Source organism: Varroa destructor, unplaced genomic scaffold (assembly GCF_002443255.2).
Source record: "Varroa destructor unplaced genomic scaffold, Vdes_3.0 BEIS01000002.1, whole genome shotgun sequence".
Lineage (NCBI taxonomy): Eukaryota > Metazoa > Arthropoda > Arachnida > Mesostigmata > Varroidae > Varroa > Varroa destructor.
Window position 1 is genome coordinate 53791233 of NW_019211455.1, and position 13387 is coordinate 53804619.

The 13387-nt window shown below is 40.7% G+C and overlaps 1 long non-coding RNA gene across 2 annotated transcripts in view; it reads left to right on the forward strand.

Annotated features, from left to right (window-relative positions):
* The window catches only part of LOC147758002 (uncharacterized), an 89635-nt gene extending 81658 nt beyond the window's left edge, over nt 1–7977 (forward strand). Inside the window, exon 5 of one of the 2 annotated variants that reach the window (XR_015322565.1) lies at nt 7236–7977. This is a non-coding gene — a long non-coding RNA (uncharacterized LOC147758002). The remainder of the gene's footprint in view (nt 1–7235) is intronic. The other variant, XR_015322571.1, reaches the window with a different exon arrangement.
* Nucleotides 7978–13387: the final 5410 nt, after the last annotated feature.

Consider the following 13387-nt stretch of genomic DNA (forward strand, 5'->3'; position numbering starts at 1 on the left):
TCGGCGAGGGCCGTGTGATAAACAGACAAATATAAATTTTTCATTACGCAGGCCTTATGATAGCTAGTTATACAGCCTATTACTGTCCCAGCAGTAGTAATAAATGACTTTTCTTTATTTTACTCTTTGAATCGAAATAGGCCCCGAAAGGTTCGCATAAACGATTTTGCTCAACGATTAAATACCGGAAATACAAGGAGATCAGAAATGATCCCTCAGGTTCTAAACGTGTCGTCACTAATCCAAAGGCACACAAAAGTAAGGGCATTTTGCTGAAAGGATAATATTATCTATGAATATAGGCTTATGTTGCAAACCATTTGTTCTCTACTAAGTGCTACAGCAGTTCCGCGATGTGTGCGTCGTCGAACTCCATAATCGTTCAATGCTCCCGCCTAGTTTTAATCAGTAGTTTTTGTAGCACTTTTTTTTGTTTTATCATCTGTAATTTAACTGGAACTATTTAAAATAACTCGTTGCGGATGCTTGCATTCGCTGTATCAGCTCTATAAGAATTTACCATAATGACTCGCGTACCGTAAATCGATAAAAACCTTAGTTGGACATTTCTACATGTTTATGATGTTTCTATGTAAACTTTGCACGAGGACACGCCAAGTGTGAGAACAATCAATCTATGCTGAGGCTACAACATTCCAGCCTATAGACTCGAACGTTAATCGAGAGAAGACGACTTTCTTGGACAATTAGGCATTTGTGCGACGTCCTAACGAAAAAGTTGCTTAGGTTTTCAAGGTGTCTACGTTAGCACCTTTTTTTTCTCCTTCTTTTTCTGTTTTTTTCTTCATGTTTGTCGTAGAGTTGAATACAACAATCTGCTGACAAGGTGGCGGAGAACTATTGAAAAGTAGATATTTTTACATTGCCTGGTTATATTTGGAGAGGTCCAAAATTTGCATAAGTCCCAACGGTTAATATCGATACTGTCCATTGGCAATGAAAAAGCTGGAGTCTTGCAAACGAGTAAATTCATTAATAGCTGATTAGCAGTAGCCGAGTGGTGAATTAAATTTAATAGAAGAGAATTATTAATAGAGTGAAATGGAACATTTGGTGCAGATTAACAGGTTAATGTAACTAAGATCCGGTTGTGGAGGTTGTTGAGGGGTGAAGCCCCTCGCCACCAATGAGTCAGTAAAAGGCAATATTGGACCAGCATGCCTGAATAGCCGAAGCAAGTTAACATAACAAATAAAACAATGACTTGAGTTACTTAGCGCAGAACAATTAGAGATCTACGACAAGCAGATAACAGGGACGATAGCGACGGGCCAGTGGAAACAGTACGGCACGAAAGCAACGGCGAAAGTAGAATCAGCTTTGAACTAAGTAGTACATGGGTCTGGATTATATTCAGTTGAGAGAAATGGAAAAATAATACGGAGCAGCATCTAGCGTGCTTGTCGAATGGGAAGGAACTTGCCAAAAAATAATGAACGAGCATTACGTGTGAGCTTGAGTATCCGCCAAAGGCGATCCGATATGCTGTACGTACTTTCTCCATATAGGTAGAATGGCTATATTTATCCAATTTTCATATTCTGGTCCATTCGTTCTAAAGTAACTCGACTGCGTAGATGTAAAAATATCCGTAGACTGGAGAATGGCTTTAAGTATCTCGGTTATTTTTGACCGTTGGCTCTGATCTAACGAAACAACACTACCGCGTCTAGCTAATTTTGAGCTGACAAAGATTTCTTCGCCAGCAAATTGCCGCTCTAGCTCGTAACGTTATCAATTTTAATGAGTATATTGTCTAATATTGCTCACATAAACGTATGCAGATACTATATTGTAAAACGCCTACGGTACGTACGTGCAGCGGTGACACGCTAGACTGCGTCACATAGTGATCGCCCCGGACAGTGGAGCAAGCGGTCTATCCTTGCCGCTGATGCTGCTTAGCATGTTTATGCCCTCTAAAAGGCGCTAGATATATATATGACGAAGTTTAAGTTATACCGCACGCCTGCGATCTCCTCCTATTCGTACAGGTCGCTAAAGCGCAGCCACTAAAGACAGCCATTGCAGAGACGTATTTAAAAACAAAATGTATTTATTATCATTACTAACAGCTCAAATGTATATCTTTACACTTAACAACGTTTTACAAACAAGCATCATGAAGATTTTCACGATAGTTATCTCCGAAGAACAGCCTAACAAGCTCCTTGTATCAGTAACCATCTGCAACTGGTACTTTGTCATGTGTGAACATTACGAAATAGAGTTTTGCAAGAGGCTTCGCGGACTGTTTTTAACACGAGTCGAGACGGAGCTAATTCTAATTCCAGGCTAATTGCAGCACAATGTTAGTAAGCGGCGTCAGACGGTTTCCATTTCGCGATCCACCTTAATTACACTGCACCTAAACTGGGTCGAAATGAAGTTACGTTACCAGTTAACTTAAAAACGCCGCCCTCTTCGATTTAACTCTGAGTCAAACGTTACACTTCTCGTTGCAGTCGTTGATTGACGTTTGTCGTCCGACTGCGGAGCCGATGAAACAGCCAGCGCGATTAGCAATGGCTGTTAAGTAGAAGTCTTCATTTCTGTAGCAGTTTTTCTATATACATTTAAATGTTATTATATGCTAAGTAGTACTTGCTCGTGATAATCAGTAAATAGGTGTACGTGCGTGTAGCAACAAACAACAACACTGACAAACTATAACAAGAAGAATAAGTACACAAAAAATGTTTAACTTTAGCCAAAATTTAGAAATAGTTCAAATCCGAGGGATGTCTGGGTTAGCCTAGAGAAACGTTTTTGTGGTCATCGCAATACGCTGAAACCAGGAAACTTCGAAAGCTACTTATTTGACATAGAAATCAAAAAGCACTATAATTAATTATTATCATGATCATTATTACTATTATAACCATCACAAACCGTATGGCTGACATCGCGCGAGAACTTTTCGTATCTATCCTTTGTGCGTCACGCTTATGAATTTTGCAGCCCCATCGTACTCGGACATTAGACGCTTACTGAAGACTTTATGGTAAGTTCTCTGATACAGTATCTGTGCTCATCAGCATTATAGTTATACGGGTAATGACTTTGGCAAGAAGAGGTTTTGCCGACACTCGCATCAATTTACTATATTCAAGGCAATTTTAAGTTAAAAGTTACCCTGATCCTCTTCCGTGTGCCCGATCTCGTTTTTCTTAAACAAAGAAGCTCACACTTATCGACAGGCCATAATGTCTCGTAGACATACGATGCGGTTGCGAGATACAGCTGTGCCTTTGGACTATATATGAAACCAGCAACGTAACTTTTATATCGCCTAAGTTTGGCGTCGAGAATTACGCGTTTGTTTCTAATAACTTATCATTAAGATTTTCTACACGCGAAAAAGGTCGAAATGAAAATGTAATATTTCGAGGCCAACGGTCGCGTCATGGCTGCAACGGCAGGCCATCAACCAAAGTATTATGCGTAGCAATGCCAGGACGCTTGTGAAATGCCAACTGGATGACAAGACACATAGTGATTTAGATAGACATGGTACGTACAGACTTGGCCCTTTAGCTAGATTAACACTCTGCTTTTCGATGATATGCTGATGCCGTTGCCGTGTATAAACAGATTGATCTTCTGGAAGCGCTAAGACCGATCGCTGTCAGTGGTTATTACACAACGAGCTTCTTAACGCGCTGCTCACAACGCGTATAATAACAGAATTATAATGATGATTGGCGATAAAAGAAAGAAAACAAACTTCAACGCTGGATAACTTGACACGAAAAAGGGAAATGTTCTCTCTCACTCAACTTTCAATACGACACACAGCAGGCTGTGAAGCATATAGGAGTTTTATTAGAGAAAGCTATTGAAAATGCTGAGAAGCTTCAGTAAGACATGTTAGGAAAGAGCCAGCTTTGCGAAATATGTCTAGCAATTGACTTATATTCACTACGTTTGTTGGCCCATTTCAGAGAACTTAGATTTGTAGGATAGAACGCAACAAAAAAAGATGGGCTGTTGCATTTGTGATGTGAAGACGGTGATTGGTAAGAAGCGTGTGCACAGGTCACGCGTACATAAAAGCGGCATTTTTACCTGAACATTTGTTAATTACCTAGGCATTTATTATTACGTAAATTATTGAATAATAATGATAGCTATATTATTTACGTTCGTGTAAATAATAATAGAGAATACAGAATTGTCCACCATTATTATTATTATTATCAATAAGTTATATCTTCTGTGAACTTTTTATTTTCTTATAACTGCTGGATAAAACTGACCCAAGGAATAACTTGCATAGTATTTGAGTATATATATATATATATGTATATATATATAGTGAATATTACAATTATTTAAATTACAATCTTTTAATATCCGCTATTTAGTATCCGGGTCTACTTAATTATTATTATTAACGTTGTTAGTTATCGTCTATTTTAACAGCCTCAACCCACTCATTTTCCACAACAACTTGCGTTTTTTGAGGCGTTGGAAAAATTCTAGGCTCAGCTAGCGCAATTGGTTTCGCTGTCGGATGGAACAAATATATTGCGCATTTCGGAAATGCGGAAACATTTTAATATTAAAATACAACTTGTCAATTTCTCTATACTATACAAATGGGTTCCGAAAATACAGTATGTTGACAAGAAGATTCCGGTGGGGTAGTACAACGAGACGACCAAGTCATCGTGGGACATCACCACACATCTCGTGAGCGGATTTCGTCTAAGCTTCCTTCGGTGTTTTCGTGGCCCAATACTGCTGATGCAGCACAGATTCTGGTTGTAATAATGGTGCATAGTCTTTCTCCTGGTTCGTTTACGTTTCCGCGAAGTCATCCAGCTCAAGTATATGAAGTTGCTTGAGATCGCCAGTTGCTACAGTTTCTGACGTAGAAGCTCTTTAAAGGATGCTAATATTGGTGCGTTCGCTGTTGAGGGGCAGTTCAATAGGTTGTTCAAACGTTGCACAATATATGGAAAGAGATGAATTCGTGTATACATCGTACAGGATCTGACCGTGCGCGTCAGCCGCAATGTGAACACTCTCCCAAGACACAGGAAGGTTATGGGAAGGTCCGAGGCAACGAGATACGGGTACAAATCTGCGGAAATGTCTGAGAGACACTGATAGCAGCGACCGATCATTTGGGAATCGGGTCTTTTTTTTTCATGAACCATTACGTATCTCTCAACAGTAACAGAGCCAACATCGATTACTAGCCGGATCAGCTCGACGAGAAGGTGCGAGGGACTACTGCGTCCTGTGAAAAGCTGAACAATGACGAGACAATGAAGCTGTGGCGTGCCTGAAGAGATTTTTGGCCCACTAGTGGACTGACATGGTCCTTCAGTTGCGTAATTATAAAACTGTATTTGGCCATAGCAGAAGTATGATTTGTTGGTGTGATGGGTGTCGCATAATCTTACATACTGGTAGATAAAAAAAATCACTAGCAGGAACCTTGGAGATACCATGAAACAGAAAATACGATGGGCTTGTGCTAATGAAAACAATTAAGAGAAGAGCTCATCTTTTACAACGCAGAATATTGAGAGATAATGTTTTCTCGTCGAAGTCGAAGCTGCGCGAGGTTGCAGCCCGTTTCGTACACTTCGTAGGTTAAATAAGCGCTGAGGGCTTAACAGGTGTTTGGGTCTTCATTCTGCTTGGTACTGTCACGATAGATACCATAACCAGCTGCAAAGAATGCCCACTCATGAAACAATGTTTGCCTCGTAGCGGCGGCGGAGGCTATAACTGTAACAACGAGACGCGTACGGTGTCAGCGACTGTAAGCATTTTAATGAATCTTACGTCTTGCGCGTCTCGTCGTCTATAAGAGACACATGCATCGTAGGTCCATATTTCACTGATACAATAAACTGGACAACCAAAAATCTATAGGAAAATGTCATATCGAAGCTGATAATCTGCAACGCAAAGCTGCTCTTCGCAGATTCTTATAGGGGACTGAACCAGGCCCAGTTATGTCCCAAACCCCTTCCTCGGAAACTTCCATAATAATACCTCGTTCAAATCCGAGGCGATTCAATAGACATAATAAATAATCTATTTGACAAAGCCAAGAGTTAGCTGCAGGTTAAGGATCTTTAATAGAAATTAATAAGAAGAAGCAACCGAAAGCTGAAGCGTTTATACTATAGTAACATATTAATTTATTTTATTTAGTTAAGAAAACGTTAAAATTATTTTAATATCGATATCTAAAATGTGATGCAATCTTCATAACAATATTTTACAGCGTAAAGTTATAGCGTAGATAATTTCGAATTGAACTTGACCTAATAAACTTAATAGAAACAGAGAGTGCGTTTAGTGAGTGAAATAGTTTATTCATTTTATTCTTTTAATATCCTCTTAATCAGCGATATTCCAGTTGCAGTTTGCTTGGTCCGAGACAATTACGGATGTTCCTAAAAAGCGAGGGGCGGAATGGGGAATTTTTGTTAATAAATATATTCTAATGCACATTTTAGCAGCATTGGAAACTTTGCAAAGTAGCGATCGTGTTGCATCGTTCGGTTGTCGCGGTCAGTCTTACGTACGCGAGCTCGCCAGAGTTCACATTAGAAAAAAAAAATAAATGCCGTAACGACCTATAAAAGCTGGGCATGTTTACAAGTATGATAGTTATTTGTTTGTATCCAGAAATGAAGACAAGACCCATATTTTATAGTGCTTCAACAAATAGGAATTATAATAAGAACAATAATTAATGTAATTTTAACCGCTACAATAGACTGCCAACAAAGCTATGTTCCTAAAGATTGCAAGGCCATAGCAAAAGCGCTGGTGTTAACCGTCCGCGATAAGGCCAAGGAAAGATATTTGTCGTTCCTGTGCCGTATATGGCTTGTATAGTTGTACGTAGAAACTAGCATAAATGACATGATTATGAAAAATGAAATTTAGCCAGCTCCGCATAGCCGAAGGGCGTGGTAAAATGGCGTAAGCACGTTACGGTATTGGGCTATGGTCGACCTGTACTAGGGAAGAACAAGCAGCCGTACATAAGCCGCATATTCGAGTAGGTTGTATGCTTCGGACGGAGACAATTGTTAACGAACAGATGATTTCACGGCCTCAATGGCAACCCTAATAATCACCACGAGTATGATAAAGTGACCCACACGAGCCATGGCAACTAATGAACGAGGAGCTCATGTTGGCTTCTGTTATGTTGACCTTCTAACCTTATCTTCCAGATCCAACGGATTAAGGATTCTCTGGGGAGTAAAGGCAGCAACTACGGTCAAACATCGGCAACAGGAAGAGGATTTTCCCCCAGACGCTACAGATTACCACCGATCTGCCATCGAGAAACGGTCTAATATGTATATATAAAAAAAGCGCGCGCGCGTGAGAGGGAAAACGTGGCAGTATGTGGTCAGTACGATCTTTATTACTATGAGTTGTCGTTAAGAGCGCTGTGAAGGGTACCGTACACGTGAAACGGCAGACCAAAGTGTATATAGCTCACACCGATTTAAGTTAGAAGTTTAAATACGTGAGATTGGCTAATTGGCTAGAAGATTATTCGCATCGAATATGACATTCATATCTATCTTCTTGTGATGTGTGGGAATAAATAACTGGGACATAAGTTACCGAATTGTGCTGGCAGATGTTTAAAAGTCGTTCGGAAGGATAGCAACATTTATTTCTCAAAACAAGGGTTCTTCAAAGGCGGCAGACGGTGTTCGGCTGTATAGGGAGACGCGTCGACCCTTTAAATCAGTAGGTGTCATTCAATGCATACTGGGAATATGGAACAAATCATTTGGCCTTTGTAAGTTCATCGTTCCGTTAGTCGGCCGAAGTGCAAAACAACTGCCTATTATGCAGGCTATTCGACGTTTGTTCAGATGCCTAGTTTAGTTCAGCCGAATCGGCATCGCAGGCCCTTTCGATGCTGTGCCTTCGGTATTTGAAAATGAGCCTGCTGAATGTTTCGTTGTTAGGCCAAATAGGAATTCCATCGTCATTCTTCTTTCCTTTGGGCATTGGGGAATTGAAAGTACATAGCAGTTGTCTAGCCTGATGCATTACGATGTGAGCTATATACGTTCGCCTCTTTTTTTTTTCGATCTCCTTCCGCAGTTTTCTCTTTTTGACTACAGAAATACTATTTTGATTCATTATACTGGCGTATGACAAAAAAATCATCACTTGAGTGCTATGCTTAGGAACTGGGTGAACCAGTACCAGCTGTATTTTCAGGCGGGAAATAGGACTAGGCAATGCAGTAATCATCGTGTTTTATTTTTAAGGCATAGCAAACATATTTACATGGCGGTTATCGCGTTGTTCGGAAACATCATGTTCTCCTTTCTTTTTCTTATATGGCACTGCATCCACCGCCTATTGGACCGCAGCCTATAACACGCATTACCACCGTTGGACATCTTTAGAGCTAAGGAGCATTTTCCGTTACGAAAAAGCGCGCATCCGCGCACACAGGTACACACATACGAACAAACAAAAAAACCGATATAAACAGAGAGAATAAGAAGAAAACTCTTCTTTATGTACAGGTAGATCTCAGCATCTTCGGTGCTGCCATCGACTAGCGGCCTTTTACTGCTCCTGTCGACGGAAGCGCAGGATGCATGGCACCGTATCGGACAACAAGAAGGCCATTATTGTTGGAGAAGGTGGAAATGAAATATTTTGAAGACGTTTTTACAGTTTGTAGTTTCTATTTGTACGAGCGACGACTGAACGAACAATCGTATAATATCTCGTTAGTTGCTTGATGATTAAATGCAGCATAATCACTGCTTGCTAAAGTCACCCTGTTGAAAGTACGTTTATTGTACAGGCTGTGTGCGACCACAACGAGTGCAGGGCTCACCCAGCTAACTCGCTTTGGAACATAGCTGAGTGTTTACTGCCAATGGCGGTGTCGAAATGCCGCTAATTTGGCATAACTTGAACGTGAATCTCTCTCATGAGTCTGACGTTTTCCTCGTTCCTTCTTGGTCGCACCAACGAAACGGACTTCGCTTCGCCCCCGTAGAGCTTAATGAATTGAGTCTAACATAACGCCATGTGAGAATTAATGATTCTGTTCGCCAGCGTAGTTGTCGGAGACCATGAGCGATAGAGCTACTACTATACCGGACCGTGCAGGCAGGTGGCTAACGGTAGGTAAGCTTACATGAGTCACATTAATAACACCTCTATATATATTTGTACACAGGCATGTTACATGCACCACTTGATCACTATACGGTTCGACTAGCTGGGGTATGTGTGCGTGTAAACGGACAGTTCCAACACTTATCTGGAAAACCTCGAGAGAACTGTGCCGCTAGTGACTAGTCAATACGTTGGTGTTACAACTGAGTATTTTTCGACCATAAGTCTTAACTCTGTCTGGACCTTACTTGTTAATATAGTAGGACTATATGCAACTACCCTACAACGAAAAATCGGGATATTCGACTGTCTTTCCTCCAACATACATCTTGTAAACTATGAGGAATCAGGCTGCTGCACGGTATTTCGTTACATAAAGAATAATTAAATTCATGATATATATATATATATATATATATATATATATATATATATGCACATATACACATCTATATCGGGTTCTAAATCTTACCTTTAATGGAAACAAAAGAAAAAAAAGTACTATCTTCTTGTTCTATTCGATCGATTTGTTTTCCCCGACATCAGTAGCGGTACTATTGGCCTGCTTACTACCAATATGGGGGCATCTGGGTCGTTTGGCCTATATCACGAAGGTGTCAGCCTCTATCGAAGACCTCTCATACAGCCGTTGAATTCCCACGCGACATCTGGAAACTAGAAGGGAATAGCGTTGTCTTTGCTGCCTAGGATTGTGTTATTTGTTGCCTATTGCCCGTCATCCTTTCAACCTTTATGAGCGGTTTAGAATATATAATAGATTATAGTGCATAATATTATAGCATACGGTGGCAAAGGCTTCGACTTTAGCTACCTACCACTAAGTCCCGTAGCGCCGTCGTACGGGTAGGCTAAGCCCTTACATTAGAACCCAGAAGCCTGAGTGGACCTTCGGCCTAAATAATCGGCAAAGCCTCAAAGCCTCTTCGTGTAGGCAGCCGGTCAGCCTGAACATTTCTTCGGGGCCCGTAGTGGCAACAGCGGCGGACTGCGACCATTGACCACTTATCTGGGGCTTCATCTTTGACCGGATGTTGTTGACAGTGTATCCCGTTCTCTACTACCAAGGATCCCACCGTTGTCCTGTTCCGTAAATGATACCTTTTCCTCGTAATGTTTACTTCTACTGATGCTGCTACTGTGGAATCAAAGTAATGCGACAATGATAAACGGTGCCGTACTGGCTACAGCGTTTTTGAAGCCTGCATAGAGACCGAGTGGAAGATGTGCGGCGCACTGCGAGATTTACTCAGCGAGCAGCTGAATAGATCGCTTCCAGAATTACGGCAACGTTGCCAACAGCAACGGCATAAATCACGTCAACAACAAAAGTACAAATCACACTGTTTCTTCAACACGGAGATAACCCGTAATCGATCGATACATCCCTCCGTCGACTATCTGCTTTAGCCTATTTCTTCATTCCAATTTGGGTCATCGAACTCGTTCAGCGTTCGGTGGGATCATCAGCCTTTCTGCCAGAACATACTTGATGGAATGGTAATTAATTATATATGATGAACCAGTAGTTCGTTCTATACTCGAACGGATAAAAATGAGCAAACCATTGCTCAACACGATCTATGATGAAGAGCTAGAAATGGCGGGGCGGGGGGTCACAAGCTTAGCAAACTTCAACAGACCGCAATGATACGTAGAATATGGAGCTGGAACACTGGTCAAAAACAGACGGGTAGAGACGATTTGTCGATGCGAGAGATCCGATCATAGGGAGTCTGAGAAAGCTCATGAATAGCAACGGATACTTTTATAGACAAAAACTAATGAGACCACGTTCGGAGAAACGGGATAACGAAAGACAAACTGCTGTTTGAGCGGGGTACAGGGAAAAGCCAATAACAACATCAACGTGTGAATGGGTCGTATAGACACAACGCATTAATGTAATATAGTAAATAAGTTAAAACTAGACTGGCCGAACCAGAGGCGTGCGGTGCGGTACAGTATCACTGAAATCAAGACGTAGTTAGAAAGGAGGATTAGGAAAAATGTTCAGATATAATACAAGTATAGTTTGTTATATGAGTGCAGCACAATTTACAAAAGATTCAATTAAAATAATTTATTTTTTATTATTGCCTATTTTTATGCGCAGCAGATGGACATCGGCTAAGTTATCAAATAGAATGGAAAAATTGAGGCTTCAAAAAAATACAAAGAATCAAATAGCTGATGAAGAACGAATTATTTACGAAAACGTTTCAAGGAATAGAAAAACCTGGACCTACGCGGACCTGATCGTAAACAAAGTAATCACTAACGTAATGCTAACGAACCCATAGGCCAAACAACCTGTAAAAATATAGAATAGAGTAAAAATAAAGATAAACTGACGTAGACCGCAAATAAGATAGTTTAGTTACCTAGCAGCAAATTTATTAATGGCTAAGTATAGACAGGAAGACGAAGGGCATTTTTGAAGCAACGTTGTTTATGCAAATGAAGTATTGAATGTGTAGAACAGAAGACGACAGTGTAGATGAGATACAAGTGAGATTTCTGAAAGCTAAAAGGACCATTAGATATTACGTTGGGATGCGGAGACTACGTAAAGGGGCAAAACGTAAACGAGACAAGACGTAAAGCACAAGTACCAATATGGCCACTGAAAAGTAGGCTGAGCTGCGTTTGCCGTATGTTATATAGTATGATAGCATAATTCTGAACGTTAAGGTGTGCAGCCAGGAAGTGTTATGTAAGGAGTTAGAGGACGCTATTGCAAAAAATCTTCATGGCTATTGCAAGCAGAATCTTCACCGCTTTGTATTTCAAATAGCACGAGGACGAATGTATCAGACCGTGTTTGTACTAATACGATGAGACCTTGTGAAAGATCAGGATACATTAGGAAAAATTGTACCAAACGCATAACACAGAATAGTTCAGGTGCGTTTGAAAAAACCGCTACGTGACAGGCAGCGCTTTTTTGCCTTCTCCCTCTCCTAAAAAATGTCGTGCACCCGCCGAAAACCAAAAACGAATTGAAAGCATTAACTATTTATTGTGTGCGTACTTCACGTTCCGACTATCTAAGCGTACCGAGGCACGAGGCAGCCGACGGATAGGTCAATGGCGATTCATGAGGCTAGATGGTCTCGATTGGCTAGATAATTATATTGACAGAATAATATAACATTACGCACGGTCCACTCAATAGACTGAATTTAAATATAGGCCAACGTGTACTTACGAATAATTTCTACATCGTCTTTAAAAAGATCCTTCTTTTAAAAGAAGGTACAGAAACATTACTCATGTATGAATAATTTGGCCTGACAAGCGACCATTGAATACAGTTATTGTTGCTATACGAAGTTACACGATGAGCTGTTCTCATGTTTGAAGACACTGTCAAACCTTCTCCATGGAAACTACTCATTCGAAGCTCGTTCAGCTATATAAAAACCAACCGAAAAAGAACAAATCAAATGACCTACTTGCTTTCTATATTGATATAATTTTTATAATAATGCTTCATGATTCGCGTAGAAACGAATCTTATTTACTCTGGGTTAAGTTGTCTTAGCTCGGATCTTACACCTCGGAACCTTATAATTGTTGTCCATGAAAAGAGCTGCATTTTGAAAACTCTGCTGAGTTTCTGTGTCGTTTAATAGCCTTTGTCTTATTTCCTTCATTTTCGTTGGCGATCTACATACTAAAGTTCCCAGTATTTAGAATCAACAAAAACCAATAGAACAACGCACACTTTCTGTCCTGCTGTCATTTGGGTTCTTTATTTTCTTTTTTAATTACAGTAGTGAAAATAATGGCCGATCACTCATATTTTTGCTACTTGATCCGATTAATTGTCGATTGCAGTATGCGGCATTAACAAACGCCTGAGTGCTCCTTATGACATGCCTATGCTAGCCTTAACTCCAGTAAAATTCAGACTGTGCGAGCACAACGTCGAACCCATGGCACGTTCGACTATCAATTAACTCGTGCTCATGACCTACCGCGCTTTCCCTAATGAGAGATGGTCAGATCGCGTTTGAGAGCGCGAAGGACTCCAACCATCAGTCTGGCCTAGCCAAAGGGATGGCCTTTGGTGGCCTTGAAATGGCAGGATGGGCGTATACAACTCAATCAGCTAGCAGCAGCTGACAAGCCACTTGGTCTACACCACTTTTTCACTTGGTGCTCAGTCTCTGGAACGAACCTTTGTTACAGG